This window comes from Rosa chinensis, chromosome 7 (genome assembly GCF_002994745.2).
Source record: "Rosa chinensis cultivar Old Blush chromosome 7, RchiOBHm-V2, whole genome shotgun sequence".
NCBI classification, from domain to species: Eukaryota; Viridiplantae; Streptophyta; class Magnoliopsida; order Rosales; family Rosaceae; genus Rosa; species Rosa chinensis.
This window is the reverse complement of record NC_037094.1, coordinates 19622089-19643687: the sequence shown is the minus strand read 5'-3', so window position 1 is coordinate 19643687 and position 21599 is coordinate 19622089. Positions and strand designations below refer to the sequence as shown.

Below are 21599 nucleotides of genomic sequence, written 5' to 3'. Positions count from 1 at the left end.
GTGTAGCCTCAAATTTTGATGTACACTTGAACTAACTGTTTTTAATTCATGCAATCAAGGAATAAAAAAAGAAAGTTTGGAATGATATTATTCAGCCTTTATTTTTTAGTATTATTTTTTAATACTATATGCAAGGAATAATGTACAAGGACAATATAGTTAACCTTGGTTGCTGAATTCCTTGCATTTGTGATCATTTGTGAACTCAAATGCAAGGAACTTTTAGGTCTTTGTATTTACTCTTTTGCAAGGGCATCTTTGCAAGAAATATTCTTTGCATTCGGATTAATGCAATGAATTTCTAGTTTTTTTATTTTTTATAAGGAATAAATTGCTTGCAAAATGCATTTTTTCTTGTAGTGGAAATACACATGGATATATATAGAAGTTCTCTTATACAACAGTATCATTCCCCTGTGTTTTTTAGTTTGACCCCAATCTATTAGCGCGCGATTCACGTGCTGTTAACTGAAGGCAGGTGATCAGCATCCCCTTGGGTGGGCTGAAGAACCTCCGCTTGATAACTACCTTGTCGGCGATTCGTAAAGTGCTGGATCCAATAACCTTGGAGTTGGGATGGCAACCAAAGGTATCTTCTTCTTCAGTACAATACCAAACTTCTCCGAAAGATCCAACCTCTCTCCCTGTGGCAGTTTCCAATCAAAAGAATGCGCGCAGCAGTGTAGCTAGCAGGTGCATCACCATCCTCTCAGCTATTGGTATTCCTATACATATTCTTCTCCCAGAACCAAAAGGAAAGTACTGGAAGTCACTCCCACTGTAATCCCATTTACTATCCAAGAATCTAGTTGGATCAAACTCCAATGGGTTTTCCCAACTAGAAGGGTCTCTATGTATAGCCCAAACATTAATAAAAATCCTAGACCCTTTTGGAATGGTATAGCCTCCCACAGTGCATGTCTCACCTGGGCAGTGTGGGAATAATAGAGGCACGACCGGGTGCAAGCGCAGAGTCTCTTTCATCACTGCAGTCAAGTACGGCAGTTTGTGAATATGAGACTCCTCAACGATTCTGTGTTTACCAACTACAGCTTCCAGTTCTTGCTGTGCTTTTTCTAACACTCCAGGTTTGTTCATAATTTCAGCCATTGCAAACTCAATTGTGTTGGAGGATGTGTCTGTCCCAGCCACAATCATATTCTGTCCACAGTAAGATTACACAATAACACATTAACGTATCAGCCAATTGGTTAACAGAAAAAATAAATAAATAAAAGGGAGTTAATGCTTGAGCTTCATAGCAAACAGACATTTCCGTGACCTTCATCTAGAAAATATCCGATCCATGTTGATTGAGGAATCAGCATTTGTATCGAAAACACAAGAAAAAGATGAACAGCAAATTAAATTTCTCATTTGTTAGAAGTTATACGTACTACGTACATGGTGCCAATATCGTTTCAATATGGGATTTGCTTTTCATTGAACTGAACGATGAAGAAAATTCAAACATCATTTTCAAAAGCATCATAAATTTGAGGACAGCACTTGGCTAGTTAATGAGCTACATTTCTAAACGGTGAGTGGGGATATTTATGTATTTATTAGGCAAAATACATCATTAGCTAGCTCTGTCGTCTAGTACCTCCACATGTGACGCAGCTTAGGCCTTGTGGGAGCTTCAGATTGGTATTGACCAATCTCTAACTCAAAGTAGCTGAACTGAATATAGACAATAAACTCGACTGATAACTTCCTTTATAGTACGATTACATACAAAGAAATCCATCACCTACGTCATTAGCTAGTCAATGAGGTACATTTGCAAATCGTCTTAACAAAGTGTACATTGCTCTAAATTTGATCTATCATTATTGATTTCTTACGTCTGTTACTTTGTTTTCGTTGATATCCTATCCTCGTATTTTTCAAAAATTGAAATTTAGGAAAATGCCCTCTGAACATATGTAGAACAGGAGCATATTTTATTTAGCCTCTTTTGAAATCAATCGAAATAGTAGGAGCATGGGATAGATCCATTCATGAAACCATGCATGTGCAAATAAACCTCATTAAATCTAGGAGATCGAAAAATTAACGGACCACATGCATTATTATATTGGTCAACCTAGAACTCTTGAACGTAAAGAGCTTAGTGTGGCCTTTGTTCTAACAAGTAAGTAGTATACTAAGTGTTTTTAACCGTACCATAAACAACAAATTGAAATGAGATATACTCAAGAAACACAAAAGTAGAAAATCATGTTCTGAAGATTTATAAGGTTACTTACCATGAGTAAGGCTTTGAGGTTGGTCATGGTAAAAGGTGTCTCGGCATCTCCATCATCCTTCACCCGTAACAGAAAAGTCAAAAAATCGTTACTCTCCTCTTTCGCTCCCTGTTTCTCCATCCTCAGCCGTTGATCAATCACTGCCTCAAAGATCCCATCAAACTTCACCTCCAAACCCTTCATCTTCTTTGCCACACCTTGCAAATCGAACCGGGCCAAACCCGGATAAAGGTCCGAAATATTTAACCTTGCTAAAAGCTCCCACAACTCCGACATCACTTTCCGAAACGCAGTCCCAAATCCGGCCCCCTCCTCTACCGTGCCGCCCCATAGCACATTAGTGCTCACGTCGAGCATGGTCGAAAACATTTGCTCACCCAGGTTGACCGGCGACCCGATCCGACTGTGTAATTGACCCACGGATTTTCGGACCTGCTTCCCACGGAGCTCGCGGACCGAATCCAACTTGGTCTTGGTAAACAAATTTTGCACGCACACTTTTCTCAACATCCGCAGCTCCGGCCCGTACGAGGAGCAGACTATGTCGGACCCGCCGTACAATGCGGCCCCAACGTCGCGGTTGGCGAAGGTGACGTCAAGGTCTTTGAGCACCACGCGAGCGGCGGAAGGGGAGGTGACTACGATGCAGAGCTTGGTGCCAAGCCGGAGCTTGTAGATTGGGCCGTATTTGTGGGCCAGGCTGGTGAAGTAGGAGTGGAGATCTGGGTCGAGGGAGAGAAGGTTTCCGACGAGTGGGAGGCCACGTGGACCCGGCGGCAGAGGGGGCGAGCTTCCGCTGCCGATCCGCGATTTCTGGATGTACAGCCATGCGAACCAGAGGAAAGCGAAAATAGGGCAGAGAGTGAAGAACACTCGCCAAGTTTCGTTGTTTCCGGTATTGGTTTCTTTTATTTTGGGCAATATGTTTCCGGTACTGGTTTCTAATGAGAACAAGGAAGCGTGAGAGGATTTTGATTCCATGGCGAGAGAATGGTGCTTGTGATTTGAATTGAGGATGGGGAAAAATCAGATACTTTTCGTGGCAATGCGCACTGGGTTTATATATACGGATAAAATTACACTCTTAACTTTGATTGTAGTCGCCTCCAAAAACTGACTGTTTCATTGTAGTTGCAATGTTCTACTATAGTAGATTTTATATGGTCAGATTATATGCTATATGTATGGCTCTGACTATTTTTATTGTTGGCTTAAGGAGATGTCCTACGTTTCACAAATTAGTTGTCAAGGGATTTAGGAAAATATGTCGTTGCTAGAGTGTGAGCACGACTCCTTTATTCTCTTTGCATCTCTTCATTTGCTATTACCACAGCTATCACTGCAGTGATTGTATTTTATTGTGTGAGTATAGACCGATGAGCTAAATTCTAACATAGTATCATAGCCTAATAGTGTAGATTAATCATATTGGAGAATGTTAACTATCCCAGAAAATATGTATAGAGCTAAATACACTTAAAACTACATACATTGTTCTAAAATTTCCGGTATTTCCCTTTGAGGCTGCCTAGCTAGGAGGGCGATGCTCAATTTGCCTAGTTAGTTTAGGCAGGGCTTGGATAGACCGGGCTCAATGCTACAGACTATCACCTCGATCAAACAAAAAGCAACCAAACTTGAGTCTCAAAACACTTCAACTAACCAATATTCAAAAATTAAAATAAGCTTTATTACTTTCACTACACCAATTTCGGAATCAGACAACACATATCAGACGACAGCAAACATTTTAACTGTCGTCTGATTTAATCAGACGACAGCAAGAAATATTGTGTCGTCTGAGCTTTCGAATTAGACAACAGTTTTTTCTTGGCTCTTGTGCAATAGCATTTCAGACAATGGTTTATTTTTTTGATGTTGTCTGAATGAATTAATTCAGACAACAGTTATTATGTGATGTTGTCCAAGGTTCATTTATACAATGGTTGATTTTTGCTGTTGTCTGATTATTTTCAGTCACACAACTGTTATTAGGTGTCTGTTGTCTGATATCTTGTAAGTCAATGACTACTGAAAGATGTTGTTTGATTTAAGTGGTTCAGACAATGGTTTTTAATTTGTCTGTTGTTACATGAGTTTCAGACAATGCACTTTATTTGATGTCGTCTGAGTTTTAGATTTTTTTTTTTTTGGATACAATGAATAGCTTACTTTAGTTAGGGTTTGACTTATACTTTTAACACTTATACTCTTTCAACTCGTTCCCTCTCCATTCCATCGAGCAAAAGACCCAGTCCGCCTCCAGCTGAAAATCACTCTCTCTCACTGTCATCCCACTCTTTCAACTCGTTCCCTCTCCATTCCATCGAGCAAAACACCCAATCCGCCTCCAGCTGAAAATCACTCTCTCTCACTGTCATCCCTCAGTCCCGCTCTCAGCCCAGCCCTCAGCCCCTCCCTCAGCCCACTCTCAGACTACGAACCCTTCTCTCTCAGCCCCGTCCTCAGCCCGCTCTCAGACCACGAACCCGTCTCTCTCGATCAGCCCCACCCTCAGCCCGCTCTCAGACCACGAACTCGTCTCTACTAAGCAGTTTGAAGGCAGATCCTCTCAAACTTAACCTCCATCAACAACAGCTTCATGGTCTGGAACCCGCCGGAGTTCGTCAGGGATTGTATAGATGATGGGGAAACCATGAGAAAAGAGAAGAAACATTAGTGTGAATCCTGAAATCTTGTTCGCTATCATGTCCCAGTAGGTTGTTAAGAGATTTCAGGCAAATAGGCTTGAAGTGCGAAGTGTTAGATGTGTTTTTTTTTTGGGTTGCCCAAGCTCGATCTGCTCCGACTCATTCACCCTGCTCCCTCTGAACTTTAGGTACTCAACTTTGTTTGATTTTACTCTCTGGGTATTGCTGAATATCCATTTGTGTTATTAAAGTCTGAAGCTTTTGATAAACTTTAGAAGAAAGATTGAAACTTTGGTTGCTGTCATTCAAATTTTGCATATTTTTTAGTTATATGCTTAGCTTTTGATAAACCCATTTGATATATTAAAGAAAGAATGAAATTTTGGCTGCTGTATCATTAACATTTACATATCTGTTTTATAACAGTAGGTGTAATTAGCCTTTTTAGCCTATTGATGAAGTTGAGTCCATCTGAAGCAGAAGAGCTATCTTACCCCCACCCCACCCCCTTTTTTTTTTTCTTTCAGATTTTGCATATTTATTACGGACCTATTGATGAAGGTATTGTTTCCCAGATTTCTATGTTTTTTTCGTTTTTGTTGGGGTTTTTGTTTTCTCTTTTGATTCATGTTATTGACTCTGGGTTTCGGAAATTGGGAATTGAGTTTTATTGTGTTGAGTTTGATTAGCTTTTACGGTTAGGGTCACTGAATTGGGGTTTTTTTTGGGTGATTGAATTTGATTCTGTAATTTCAGAGTTTTGATTCTGAGTTTGTTCTGTTTATGCTTAATTGAAGAGTTGGCTATCTGTCGAGGCCTTTAAGTATTGTAATAGCAATATAATTTTTTTTTTCCAAATGTGGTTCAGTGGTGTGTTCAAATGGTAGAGGAAGAAGAGGAGTAATAGATATGAGTTTGGTTTGGAGAGTAGGGATTGCAGGTTCGGAAATTTGTGTTTTTTGGTGTTGTGTTCTTCTTCTTTTAGTTTTGTTTGTGCTGGGGTTAGAGATATAGGTATTTGAGTGGAATGGTTTTATCAACTAGATAAATTAATCCTCTTTGCTCTGTTTATATGTTTGTGAAGTAAAATTGGTCGCAAGGAAATCCATATTTTCTGGTTGAAGTTGCCTTTTTTTATGATCTGTACTGGACTATGTATTGGAATTATTGTTAACTGAGGCAAATATATATTGTTTGTAGTAATTTCTGTAATTTTTGGTGATTTTTTTTTTCGTGACAGGATTTGCTTAGTTTTGAACTTTGTATGTGGTAATATCTGGGGACTGGGATCTCTTTCATTGCATGTTATGGGGTCTTGGTTTGAATTGAAATTCGTTTTTCGTTTAAGTTTTTGTTGTTGAGTGCCATTAAGGCTTCTGTAATTCCAACTGGTTGTTTTCGAGTTTGGAAATTTACCCAAAGACACTTTGAAGTTTGGGGCATAGAGCATAATCACTCTACCTCTCTAAGAAAAAAAAATTCTTTCAAGTTCGAAAGGTTAAGCATCATGTTTTTTTTTTTAACTCAATCTTATTTGGTGGTACATTCAAGTGGTATGGTGCTTGTTCAAGTGGTACATTCATTGAGCTGGAATAATCCCCTAGTGTCTGCAGTAATAGGTCATATGATTGTAATTAAATCAATAATTTTGCTTCAATAATGAACTAATGCACGAATCCCTGTTTTGCATTAATCAGTAAGCATTCTTGTACTGTGTGTGTATGGATGGGGCAGCTTTCGCATAAGAGGAAGGTGACAGTTCAGGAGTTCAAGGGGAAACCATTGGTGTCGTTGATGGAGTTTTTTACTAAAGAAGGCAAGGAGCTCCCTACTTCTAAAGGTATACCCTACTTGATTTTTCTATTATAGCAGATTATATGCTATGTTATAGTGTTCATATATGTGTCTAAAAGTAAGTTGGCTACAAACTTAATTTGACATTGGATGAATTGAAATGGGGATGAAGTTGGTCCATATGGAATTCGATAACATGTGTTCCAGAATGTATGCAGGGTTTGACTCCTATAATGTGTTTGAGAAAATCTAAAAATGGAATACTGTTTTTGGTGGTACTATACTAGTATCTAATATAATAGTTGTAATCTCAACTTTCCCTACTCTTTACCTTACCTGATATTCTTTTTGTTCTCCTAACATTTGCAGGTGGAGTATTATTTCAGTGATCTGAACTTAGCTACTACTGATCATCTTATGAGGTTCATAAACAAAGACCCTGAAGGATTTGGTAATTACTAATCTGTTTGTATTGTTTCTTTCCTTTGAGAACTGTTATGGTTTTAAATGTGTGTGAGAGAGTTAGATTCAGTGTTTGTGGGCTCTGTAATATACTTAATATGATGCTTACCTTTCAAGTTAAAGGGCAAGATTTGCCCCTGCAGAAATACCTAATTTGTTTGTGGTGCTGCAAACCAGTTTTATATGCAAGGATGTATATTGATTTTGCATTGGAATTCAGTGGGTTGAGTTTTCATCACTATTAACTGTTTATTATTCATTCTGATATAGTGCCAATATCTGTTGTTGCATCTTTCAAGAAGATTAAGGCCCTCGTAAGTAGTCATTCCTAGCTTGCAACTGTATTGCGGAACTCCTCAAAGCTTGTGAGTTCACTTATTTGTGCTCTGGCTTCATATTATGTTGTTGTACATAAAGGCTCTTAACTCAAATTCTTTATTCGGTGATCACAGATTCTCAATCTGTTTCATGGATCCTAATAAGTGCATGTTCTTTGACAGTTTGAAGACAATTCGTACTTGCCAGCTGCAAACCTCAAATAGTAATTCTTAGCAGATGGCATGCATTTCAGTAACAATGGAATACTGAAAATGGAATACTGTTTTTGGTGGTACTATACTAGTATAGTTCCTACAATGAATACTGTTTTTGTCAAGCTAAAATCTTGTATGTCTTTTGCAAATGCTTTAAGCCATACTGTTACTTTTGTGTAATTGCATTTACTTAATCCGGACAGATTACCCACCTCAAATTTATATTCCAGTTTTCCACACCATAGAGTTAAAGACCACGAGTTTTACTGAGAGGTATGTTTGATTTATACTTTTGATTTGCTTTCTGGTGTTGATGAAGGTTATACATGTCGGTTTCGTGGTCGTAGTTGAGGACTAGACCTCACATTAATAGTTTTTTTACTTTATTCTCTAGCCAAGTCCAAACTAAACTATTTGATTTGTGCAGAACAAGAACTTTGAATTGATAAAAAAAAAAAAAAAAAAAAATCTATATCAGTATGTGTGGATATGCATTTTAATTGGCTTTTAGTCTTTCTGGAATTGCTTATGCAAACCTGAGATAGTTGGGAGTATAAGCCCAACTATCTCAGGTTTGCAATTGTCGATCACTTCATATTATGGAATTGATATACAGTAAATCAAGAAGCTGCATAAACTATCTGTTAGCTAGAACTTGGACCACTATATTTGAAATTTAGTTTCCAATGAAATGAGATCAGTTTGAAAGAACTTTAATGAAGTTCAACATGAGATCACATTATACGCCTTAAATGGGAATGCATGGTTTGTTTCTTTTGGTTATTATGTTTGACTGAAGTGATGGTGTGTTTGACTGAATTTTTCTCTTGGGCACTATGTTTTATTGAAGATGATGGCATGCTTTGACTTTTTATTATCAGAAAAGATCAGCCAGAGGATGAAAATTCTTCAGGATTTGGTTCCTGGATGTAATAAGGTATTTATGTACGTTACCTCTACTTGGTTTTAGGTCAGTCAAATTACTTAGCACATGTAGGTAGTATTTCCTACAGAATGAAGTATAGGGAATTGAAGATGAATTTGGTATCTTTGGTACTACTTCTGATTACTAGACAACTCTAAAAACATCTCAGTAAATTATCTAGGGCTCTGTATTCTGAGTTTAATTTTGTTTCACTTAGTATGTTTCCTTACATATCCTAGTGTACTTTTTTTTTCTGAGAAGGTTATTGGGAAAGCACTTGTTGTTGATGAGATTATTAATTACATCCAGTCACTGCAGCGCCAAGTCGAGGTATCTATCCCCATCAGGCTCTGTCTATTGCTAACTGGTACATGGTTTTGCTTTAAACTGTTAAACCTGAATCTCTCTGTTAATTTGGATTCTTTAGTTCCTTTCGTTGAACCTTGAAGCAGTCAATTCAAGGGTGAACATGAATCCCGCCATTGAAGTGTTTCCTTCAGAAGATGTAAGTTTACTGCACCTTAATACTTACATAGAGGCCACTGACTTGTGAAGTTTGAAACCATTTTCTGTCTGGAAATCTAGATCATGACCATGTTGGTTCGCACTATAATTCTCAAAAATGCTTTCCTTTCTATTAACACCTTGGCATTTACCCATCTCTATATGCTCGAACCTTCTAGTCTTATTTGGTGGACGTGACATGTTGAGTAATCTTGTTACTGTGAATATTTTTACGTTCTATATGCTGTAAAATTTTCTTACCTTAAAGGTGTTTTTCCTGGTGCACAGCAATTTGATGTAGCTGCGTTGTTATTTGGACCACACACACCAAGGGAGTATGTGCAGGGCTCGCAAGCCGAATGGCTGCATATGCAGGTTGGTGGTAGCTTTGAAAGAACAACATAAACTCGGAATATAAACTCTTCAAGTCCCAATTGGTTCGGAATGTGCTTAATTAGTTTTGCATCTGGTGTAATAGAAATCTATTTTCTGAATGTAGTAATGTAGTGTGAACCTGGTAGTATATCATATTAGCAGTTACAAGACTTTGTGCCAGTGGATTCTCTACTAAGCTCACTCAACAGCGAAAGTAAAGGTTGTTGTTGATGCAACTTCTGCTAGCATCTTCATTGTCATCATAAAGTGTGTTCTTCAAGACTTGGTTGGTTTCAACATTTTACTAAATTTTGTTAGAAAACTAGTTCAGTTGATGTAATGACTTTGTAGGATATATGGATGAATGTATTGGATTTTAACATAAATGAATGTGTTTTGGATGTGATGTCATTTTGAATGTCTATCATACCGTTCAATCCAGCTAAAAACTATTGTCTAATAATTGATCATCACAAAATGCCTAACAAAAACTGTTGTATGAGCCATCTAACTATAATACGATAAGGACTAAAAGAATGAGAAAGTCATTGTCCAGCAAAACAACAAACAACAGTTTTTTGGAGAAATCTATAGTATCAGTAATGGATGGACAATGGGATTTGCAAGTACATATTGTCTGATTAAGCCTTCAGACAACAGCAAGCATATAAGCCCCTGTTGTCTGGCATAGCCTTCAGACAACAGAAAGCATATAAGCCCCTGTTGTCTGGCATAGCCTTCAGACAACAGCAAGCATATAAGCCCCTGTTGTGTGGCACAACATTCAGACAACAGTAAGTATATAAGCCGCTGTTGTTTTTCTTGGTGTTCAGACAACAGACAGCATAGTAGTCGCTGTTGTAGTAAACTTTATCAGACGACAGTTTTTTGGTATTGTCTGATCCATGTATCAGACGGCATTGAGATAGACAACATCAAAGTCTATAATCAGACGACAGTGAAAAACTGTCGTCTGATTGAAAAATTGGTGTAGTGTTTATGGAATACTAGCTTGTGCTTTGGGTTAGATAGGAGTGTAGATTAACTATATAATTTGTTATTAACTATATTGGACAATGTTAAATATCCCGGAAAATAGGTATAGAGCTAATAAATTATACAAAGTCCTTAGTTCGAGTCACCATGGGAGTAGAAGTGAAATCCTTTGATCATCTTTATAAAAAAAGGAATTATACAATGTTCTAAAAATTTACCTTGGCGGCTGCCTAAGCTAGAGGCTATGGTCAACGGCTTATAGAGGCGGATATATATATATATATATATATATATATATATATATATATATATATAAACTCATAATACATATATTTTGCGGTCAAATACTTAAGAAACATCTTTTTATTTATTTACAAGTACATTATATGTTTAACTTTTTTCCCATATTTAACATTTGATTATACTACTAAGTATATATATTTTTTTATTAAAAAAAACTTTTAGCCCACCCCACCTTTACATATGTTAGTGAAAATTAAACCATGACTTTTATAATGTTGAAATTATAATTTACCAACATGTCACAACTCACCGGCAGTATATTTTTTATTTTAATTAGACACTTGTTGTATCACTTATATAATAAAATTAAATTAAAATAAGAATATGGTAAGACACCTGCCACGGTCCAACAATCTTTAGAACATTAACTTTATAAGATAGAATAGGACATCGTGTTGCCATCTCTGTAATTCTGTGTGTTGGTGGATACTAATAATGGATCTAATAGAACGCCATATATAAATGGAGAGTGAGCTTCATCAAGAGCGAACATATATATGCTCAGTTTAATGAATGAAAGATGCTGTTACTCCCCGCTTGTAAGTTAGCTATCCATATTTTAGGTCATCATTAAGCATCAATTATTTTACAAATAATCATTCACGTGGTAATCGAATCATACCAATCTCATCCAACAGAGTTTTAGTTGTCTAATAACAATGCGATGAATATTTAAACAAAAAAAATGTCTAATTGGACTTATTTTCTATTTGAATATTGTATTGTATGATTTGGATGACGGGTTGGTTACGTTCATATTGATATTTAAATACCTGCTAGAAGCCTGGAAGAAAAATATATTAGAAATCACATGCTTGGTGGTGACTGTTGAGAGAGCATAAGTCAAATGCTGATGGTCACGATTACAATTAGCTCTAAGTCAGTATAAATAGGATCAGTGTTACCATAAGGTGTTTAGCATTTTAGCCTCTGTAACAAAGCAGAGAAATATCTACTGATCTCTTTGTTTTCTGCTTCATCTTCTTCGTCTTCTTCCTCTGTTCTTCTTCTTCTTTCTCTGTTCGTTTTTGGTTTTACCATGATCAGATTACTTTATCATGGTATCAGAACGGGGTATCCACGTGTGCATGCTTCACGGCCACATGTAGGGCTGACAATTTCAGCCGAGACAAACCAACCAACCGCATCAGTCCCGAACCAAATCGATCGGTGACCGACAATTTCAGTAGCCGAAGTATTGGTACGGTATTACTGAACCGAGAGGGAGTAAATGGTATGGTATTGGTACTGATTTTTAGAGAAATACGGTATACCGTACCGTACCAATATATGATATAATATTTATTTATTTTAAATTTTATTTATATTTATCAATCAGAGCCGTTGATTTTCAATAATTTATTTGATATTAAATAACAACCGTTATATTAAACTTAAACTTTACAAATCCTAAAGGGATTAGAATCCCTTAGTCTCTCTCTCTTTGTCGAACCGAGCCCAACCATCTAAGGCTCTGACCCTCTCTCAAACTCTCTCATCCTCTCCTCGAGGAGTTCGAGCGCATCGCTGCATCGCCTGAGCTAAAACCTGGACAGCGTCTCCTTCAATCGAACTATTCGATTTCATTTCATATCAAATCCATTCGATTCATTCTCAGATTTCCTATTGCTGGTGAGTACGACCCCCATTTTATGGGTGCGCTGCTGTTTGCTTATTTTGTTTTGCTTCCAATTTCAATGCTTTTGTTTGGTTTGTGTGATTCGTAGATCTGGGTCTATTGGGTTTTTGGAGAATTTTTTGTTTCTATGTTTGATTCTAGTGCGTTCATTTTTGGTTTTTGTTGTTGAACTGTGTGCTATCTGATTTGGTGTTAATTCAATTTGGTTGATAAGAAGAAATGGGAGAAAGGGGAGAAAGAATGAGGTTTTGATGTTGATGTGGTGAGTGTTAAATTGTTGTTGCTTTAAAAGTGGTTTTGGTATCAAATGAAAGCTATAGCTTGAAATTGAAGCTTTGTGTGGTAGAGGATGATCTTGTTGACTTTCATGTTTTTCAGGTACAAAGCAGGTTTGGGCCTTTTAAAATTATAGTTTGGTCATAGGAGATTCTGGCCCAAACATAAACTCGGTTGGAAGCCCAACCAACCGATGCCAACGGAGTCCCTCGGTATACCGACTTCTGTGGCCCATGATGGTTGTCCATTTTATGTACCAAACTAGTCCGATACGGTAAGTGGTTTTGGGCTTGTGGCTCCGGTACCGAACCTAACCCAGCCCTAGCCACACGGGCTCCACGTCACCCAAAGTTGTCCACGTGTATGGCTTGAAAATTCGCCACACGTGCGGGGGCGTGTTGAGAATATATACTGTTAAGGGTAAAAAGGTAAAGTTACTAGTATTAAGTAAATGTAGAAGTATAAAGTAGAAAAACAAGTCTGATATATCGTGTGCAAGGTTCTATTTTTCTGTATCAATATAGGAAGCTCTCTATCTTTTCTAGGTTTTTCATCATCTTCTTCAATCTTCCTTACAATTCTATCGTGGTATCAAGAGCTAGGTCGATCGGTGACCTAGTTTCTCTCAAGAATTGAAGCGTTTTCTAGCTTAGTTCTTCAGCATCCTTCTTCGTCAAGTTGCAGTGTTCAAGCCATTGGGTTCAAATAAGTGAAATCTTCATCAAGTTGATTCAAGTTCAAATTGTTGAAATTCAAGGTTGTTTTCCTTCATCGAAGCTTTGGATTTATTTATATGAATTGTGTTCGTAATCAATTTCTGAAGCTCAAAGTAGTTGCATTAGTGATAGGGAAAAAATCATGAATAGTACCCGAAGTAAGGCCCACTACGAATTTCAGTACATAAATTTCCAAAACATAAACTTTGGTACATCAAATATGAAGCCCGACCCAATATACGTACACGACGTCAATGACTCCGTCAGACGTCGTGCCATTACACATATAATGAAGGGCAGAATAGATTTTTCATTTGTCAATGGTTTCCTCTCTGACTCTCTCTCTCTCTCTCTCTCTCTTTCTCTCTCTCTCGAAATGGCTTCTACACCGCCTTTCACCACCTCCGATTACAGCCCCTCACCTCAACATCCACAACCGCTTCAGCCGACTCGAGGGCCGATCTTCACTGTGCCCAGGCTCTCACTGAGTCCAGCCCGGCCTCAATTCAAGCCCTCCTTCTTTTCTCACCCTCCATGGCCTGTGACTCGAGACGCCTCCGAGACCCAACCCGGCCGGCGCGCCACCATCCGACTACCAATAAACGATGGACGACCACCATCTTCTTCGTCTCGCCGTCGCCAATAGCCTACTATCCTTGGATCGTCCATGCATTGAACGGAAAAGGAAACCCGACGACGAGGAGCCCGAAGCTTCACCGGCAACCTCTGCAATTTCCGGCGGCCGATTAAGCTGCATCTGGTATGGAAACTCATCTTCATGCCATTCTCTACGTGTTAGGCTAATTGGTTTTCAAAATTGATGGAGTTTTGTCGACTTGGTTTCTGGGTTAGCTCGGGTTCGATGCTGTTTCTACGTTGGCGACTTCTCCGACGAGTCTGGGCTTAGTTTCTGGTTCGACTGATTCCCTGGACGATGCCTGACCTTGAGTGGAAGTTAAACTTTGAAGATTTCTAGGTTGTGCACAGTGAGGCTTAGATACCAGTTCATCACCGAGTTCTCCTTCTAGTTTTCAGAAAACTGCTTCGAGGGAGTCCAAACCTAGACTGCAAATCTGACTTGTTGAAGGTAAATTCAAAGTTCTAGAAGGAATTGTTTCTTGTTTTGTGTCTAGCTTGAGAAATTGTTCAAGTAGTGTTGAATGGGATATTGAATGAAATTGATTGTTGGTGATGGATAAGTTATTGGTAAGAGTCCCATTGTGTTGTCTCGATTTGTCTCGGGAAAGAGAACCATGTTTGTTTTGGTGGGAATCGATCCGAATAGAGAGGGGAGGGCCTGCCGATGGAGTTCTGAAGAGAGGAGAGAGAGAGAGAAGGATAGAGGAGACAGAGGGAGGACGAGAAAGGGGCGAGACCAGGTCAGGAAGAAGAGGCCAAAGTCGGTGTGGTCGAGACCGGTGGTGAGGTTGGGGCAGAGGCGTCGGCGACGGCGGCTGCGGTTATGAGCAGAGGGGCTTGGGTTTAAGAGGCAAAATGACAAAGTAAAGTGAGGAAGGGGAAGAGAGAGACAGAGAGACCGTTTTACCCCTCAAAATATGACAAACTAACGCCGTCAATGACGTCGTGTATGTATATTGAGTCGGGCTTTTAATTTGATGTACCAAAGTTTATGTTTTAGAATTTTATGTACTAAAATTCGTAGTGGTCCATAGTTCAGGTTCACTTACCAAAATTTTCCCTTAGTGATAAGTTGAAATCTTGATATGTTTACAAATCCTAATCATTTAGGGATTTTAGTTTAGAGCTTCTTACTATTGTGATTTGGGGGTTCTCGAATTGGTTGTTGATCGAAGTATGATGTCTATGCTTGATTGATTGTTGACAAAGAAATTTGATAGAAGTATATTGGTAAAGTACTGTATTCAAGAAGAGTGATGAAATGGTGGTCTGAATTTGTTGGTAGTTTAAAGCATATGTTCTACACAAGTGTTGTGAAGCCTTGTTCTCTGAATAGTGATTTCTTGGACAAATAATTACAGTATAGTTGAACTTTTGACTACATTTGAACGTAAGTGAAAGTCATGAAGCTATTCCGTTGGCAATATTGTTTTCAATGGGTGGTTGGAGTTCTTTCTACTATATGGAATTCAATTCTTTGCCATTTCTACTATTTCGAATGGTTATTGTCCAAAATTGAAAGTTGGTAAAGAATTAGTTGTTGTTGCTAGGAGAAGACTCTGCAGAATGGATAGTGTTTGGTGTCACTAGGTTCAGTAATATTTGGGTGATTTTTGCTATTGTATTGGAAGAGCTAAAGTGTCTGGTACAGTTAGGTTCAGAAGTAGTTAGGTGATTCTACATTTGGTTTCTTGTGAAGAAGAATCTGGTACTACAAGGATCATGAATAGCAATCAGTTAGACAGTTATCTCCTTTCCAACTTCTCCAATATCATCACTTTTCAGCTAGATGACATTAATTACGTACCTTGGCGATTTATGCTCGAGTCAATGTTGGTAGGGTGTGATCTAATAGGACATATTGATGGGTCTATCCCTTGTCCTTCACGATACAAAGTTGCACAAGAGGCTGGAATTACCCCTGAGCTTACACAAGAGTATAAGGACTGGAGGAAGCATGACTCTGCTCTAATGGCTCTACTAGCTGGTACTTTGTCATCTTCAGCTCTTTCATTCATTGATGGGAGTAAATCCTCAAACGAAGTTTGGTATTCCCTTGAAGATAGATATGCTAAACTTTCAAAGTTCAAAGCTTTTGGGCTAAAGACCTCCATGCAGAAAATCTAAAAAGGTAATGATAGTATTGACAAGTATATGGAACGCTTTAAAACTGTTCGGGACCAACTCTTTATAGCTGGAATTCTTATTCCCGATGATGAAATAGTGAGTTTGATCTTAAATGGGCTACCTGTTGAATATGCAACTATCAGATTGATCATTCGTACTAAGGAATCATCTACATCTCTACCAGAACTTCGTACACTACTCTCACTACTAGAACAATGTCATTAGACATCACCACTATTAAATCGGTCAGGATTACACCTGATGTTAAAAATCATGTTAACATCAGTTTGTGAAGAAACCGATTTCTATTGTTATTATGGACATCAGTCACCAAAGAAACCGATGAGAAAAGTTTCGTACGAAAAATTTACAAAAACGAGGAGGGACTAAGTTTAAAAGTTTGAGAAACGCGGGGTCTAAAATTTTAATTCCCCCCAACACTTAGTCACTTTATCTAAAAACTTTCGAACCCTAATCGATAGACTCTCACTCTAAGTCTCTGACTGCCTCTTTTGCGTCCACGACCTGAGCTCATTCTCCAACCTGAGCTCGTTCTCTGCGTTCAGCTCTTTCTCTCTCGCTCTTCTCTGAAACCCTAGTGCTCTCCTCCCTCTCCTGCTCTCTTTCCATGGCTACTGTCTCTCCCTCATTGAACTACTGCCTCCGTCCCCTCACCGGCGCCATCGCCTCTGCCGGTGCTTCTCTTCCAACTCCACCACATCATTGCTTCGAGGCCCGAACCCCGACTTGTCCAACCTGCCTCCAAGGAGTTTATCCTCCTCGATTGGTGCGACTTCGAGCACCAAGTGCCAGCATGGTTCTAAAGCTCGCCTCTCTCTCTCCCGCAGCCCCGCTCTCCTCTCTCTCTCTCTCTCTGTGTCTCTCTCCGGCACGGCCACACGACGCCTTTTCTTTCTTCGACGGTGACGCCGTGATCGACTGACGGTGCGCGGTGAGTCTGGGTTTCTGTTTCTCTTAATTTCTGCTTCTGGGTCTTTACTCTTTAATCGATTTATGGCTTCCTCTTAATTTCTGCTTCTGGGTATTCAATTTTCAATCTTCAAGTCTGGGTTTGGCTCGAACTCTACTAGGTGAAGCAGCTTCAATTTCAGTTTTCGACTCGATTTTGGAAACTTCAAGCTTGGTAAGTTGCTGCCATCTTTCTTGCTTCGATTTCTGGGTTTGAATTGATCTGTTTCTTTTGCTATACACTATACATATGACTGATATGAGATGAAAATTGGATATGTGATCTGTTTTGTCCTTTTGGATTTCTGGGTTCGAATTGCATCAGTCACTTTTTGCCTTTCTATTTTGACTTTGGACTTGAAAATTTGAAATTGAGTTGCATTTGTAGACTTGTATCTGTTTTGGTAAAGTATTGAATTGTTTGATGTATTGGTTTTGGATCCCATATCGTAGATTTTGAAGATTGTATCTTTAGTTATGTATCTGTTTTGTATCTCTTTTGCGACCGTTGCGGTTGTAGGAAACAGTTAGAGGAAACTTCATTGGTGTTTTTAATATGGGTGAGTCTCTATTTTTTAAGGTTGATATTTCTGATTCTGTTCCTGAAGAAAGGGTAAAAATTTCTGGGTCATGAAGTTGTGAAATTGGAAATGTTTTATCTTTTCATGCTATGTGTTGTTTAAATAGGAAGTTTTGCAATAATGTACATGGCTACTTTGACAAGCATTCCTGGGATACAATAAGGCTTTTTGAAATCTGAACCTGAAAAGAAGTATCTTGAGAAAGAGGTTGAGCTTCAGAAAACACTGTCTTGATCATTGGGTGCATAGGCATTCGTCGGAGTCGTTACTATTTGCTCCTTGGTTCTGATACTTGTCTTGATTAATTAGCATCTCTGCCTTTGCAGAATAACTTTTTGGTTGTTTATTTCTCTAGTGTTCAGAACTTGTTTTGTTGACATGCTAGGAGCTAATGTAGCCTCTCTTTCAGAATGAGACAACTAGCACAGAGGGAAAGAAGGACACTTATGAACCAGAGCTAATGTTGGCAGAAGAAAGAAAGGTTTGCTGTACTTTGTTTTCTTTTACTTGGTAATTTGGTTGGTTGGAGCAATCACATGTGTACATGAAACTTTAAGATTAATTTGTATTTTTCATGATTGACTAGCTATGGCAGAGAGAAAAGCATCAGCTTCCACTAAAGAACATTGAATTGGAGAATCAGATTGATATGAAAAAGAATGAGCTGGAGCAATGCCGCAAGGAGCTACAGCATATGGTAATCATACCTTTGCAGATGTTAATATCGATCAACTTAGACTGTATTGGAATGTTATAATGATTTTACTACTCACATATATTTCCGGCTTGTATATGATATTCGTTCATACGCACTATGATTTGGAATATAGTTTGAGGACTATTGTGTGCCTTAATTGGGAATCAAATTTTCAGAGGGAGGAGAGAATGGTAACTAGGAGCAGTGACGTGAAAGAATTAAAAACACCAATGAAGTTTCCTCCAACTTTATTCTTGTCCACTTATCTGATATTCAGTGGAGAGAAAGCGTTTTGTATCGAAGGTATTGTTTCCCAGATTTCTATGTTTTTTTCGTTTTTGTTGGGGTTTTTGTTTTCTCTTTTGATTCATGTTATTGACTCTGGGTTTCGGAAATTGAGAATTGAGTTTTATTGTGTTGAGTTTGATTAGCTTTTACGGTTAGGGTTACTGAATTGGGGTTTTTTTGGGTGATTGAATTTGATTATGTAATTTCAGAGTTTTGATTCTGAGTTTGTTCTGTTTATGCTTAATTGAAGAGTTGGCTAAGATTTAGTATCTGTCGAGGCCTTTAAGTATTGTAATAGAAATATAATTTTTTTCCAAATGTGGTTCAGTGGTGTGTTCAAATGGTAGAGGAAGAAGAGGAGTAATAGATATGAGTTTGGTTTGGAGAGTAGGGATTGCAGGTTCGGAAATTTGTGTTTTTTGCTGTTGTGTTCTTCTTCATTTAGTTTTGTTTGTGCTGGGGTTAGAGATATAGGTATTTAAGTGGAATGGTTTTATCAATTTTGGTAACTTAAGAACTTTGTATCAACTTTGGTGTTATATGACGATCATAATGAGAACGTATAGGGATGTGATGGTGGGATTATATATATATATATATATATATATATATATATATATATTTGGTAATATGATATTATAAGCAGCAGCAGCAGCATATTAATTGTTACTACTGTAAGAAGCAAAGATTTTCACTATCTGCAATCTACAGTGTGTCAAAAATTGTATTAGGAATGTGTTTCCAAAGAGGAAATCTTTGTCAAGTTTAGTCATGTTATTCATTCAAGTCACGTCTTCTAAGTTGAATTTGAGTTTAGGTTTTGGTTTCTCCAATTTTGGTTATAGTTTTGAGTTTAGGATCATGTTCTGGACTTTGCCTTTTGACTGATACAGATTGTGATCTTTTGAGTACTTTGTTTTTCCTGCACTTTGCGATTTTGAATTTTTGATGGTTGATTGAAAAAATACGAAGATAGAGATTTCAGTTTTTTTTTTTTTTTTTTGGTTTAAAAATTTTCGATTCCTTTTATGTTCTTTTTTTGTTGCTGGTTGGTCAGTTTGAATATATACTGTATATACGTGAGCGCTAGAAACAAAGTATTAGAAATTTCAAAGAAAATTACGGATTTGGAAAGAAAGATCTCATTAACTTTCATTAAACAAAATAATCTGATACGATTGGATGGCCGTATAGAAATCTAATTAACGAAATAAATAGAAGTTATTTGGCTGTTCTTGGATATTGTTTGTTAATGTTTAGAGATATTGTGCAGTTTTGTTCAAATCTACAAATGGCTATGTAACAATGTGATGACTAAATGATGATCTCTTGGTTGTGTTTTTTGGCAGCTTAAGGATTAATTTTCAAATTTGACTTAGTGTGAAAATGTTCAAATGGATAAACCTAGGAAAGGATAGGATGCTATATAGAGTTGGATGATCTCATTGACTGATCATGTGATACTAATCTTAAAACAATTGGATCGGTCTTATTAATCTGTGATTAAAGATTGACTTTCAAATAGGTGAAGGTTTACCTTAACTATCTGGGTTTCAGAAATTGGGAATTGAGTTTTATTTTGTAATTGGAAGATTGTATTTTTAGTGATATACAGTGATTGATTTTTGTTATGTTTGTTTTGTCATGAATTGATCATTGATTTTTGAATTTTGCAGTTGTGTAGATACTTTTCACGAAGAGAAGAGCAAACGTAAAAGAAGAAAAGAAAACAAAGCTTTGACTATGGAATTGTTGGCTGTGGCATATTCGTCCCTTGTAGCCAAAATGGAGGAGATTATATATAGGTTGGTCATATGCTGGAATTTTCAGCCACACAGAAGTATTTTCTTGCATCTAATTCAACTTACAATGTGGAAGAGGCTGGTGATCTGTAAGGCAGAAATGGAGGAATGTATAGATTTGATAATGGAAGAATTAGAGAGAGTTTGTAAGAGTTAGTGAAAAAGTTTGTGAACTAGCTTTTATGATATGTAAAACGCTAGCATATTCGGCAAACATTATAAGATTGTGATTACTACTCTTATCACCTAAACACGCAGCATCGCGCGGACATACTTTCTAGTTGAAATCAGTTTTAACCATAAAAACTGATGTCTAGTAATACAGATACATCAGTTCCAAAATGAAAATCGATGTTACTGAAATATACAGACATCGATTCTTTGTCGAAACGATATGTTACTGAGTACCAGACATCAGTTCCAAAATGGAAATCGATGTTACTAAAATATACAGACATCGATTTTTTGTCGAAAACGATATGTTACTGGGTACCAGACATCAGTTCCAAAATAGAAATCGATGTTACTAAAATATACAGACATCAATTTTTTGTTGAAAACGATATGTTACTGAGTACTAGACATCAGTTCCAAAATGGGAACCGATGTCTGTAACAGTATCAGTCATCGGTTCTTAAATCAATAACGATGTTAAAACGCAAACTTGTGTTGTGTAATCTATATTTCTTTAAGCATTAAATACAATAAAATGTGGGTTTAACAATAGTAAAACATATAAGTTTGTTATCATTTAAACCTATTTACATCGATTTATAATTAGGAACCGATGTTTACACGAATACTAGACATCGGTTAAAAACCGATGTCTGCATTTTCCGGATCTTTTTCATCACCCACAAAGACATCGGTCGGGTTTTTGTTTCTCATCGGTTTTTGGCCAATGTTTGGGGCCATAATTCTAGTAGTATCTTAGATGTTGAAGCTGATCTTGATCGAGAACAAAAGAATATTACCTCTTCTCCAATTACTTTAACAGTTGTAAGAAACCAAGACTCTCTTGATCAAGAACAAAAGATCATTGCCTCTACTCCAATGACTTTAACATATAC

The 21599-nt window shown here is 37.6% G+C and overlaps 1 long non-coding RNA gene and 1 pseudogene across 1 annotated transcript; one reads left to right on the top strand and one right to left on the bottom strand.

Moving 5' to 3' along the window:
- Window positions 1-300: 300 nt before the first annotated feature.
- LOC112180102 lies at window positions 301-3346 on the bottom strand (annotated as a pseudogene).
- Window positions 3347-8573: 5227 nt separating this feature from the next.
- Window positions 8574-9117, top strand: LOC112176127. The gene is made up of 3 exons (XR_002926811.2): window positions 8574-8629; window positions 8879-8947; window positions 9045-9117. It is a non-coding gene; the product is annotated as an uncharacterized LOC112176127 (long non-coding RNA).
- The last annotated feature ends 12482 nt before the right edge of the window (window positions 9118-21599 follow it).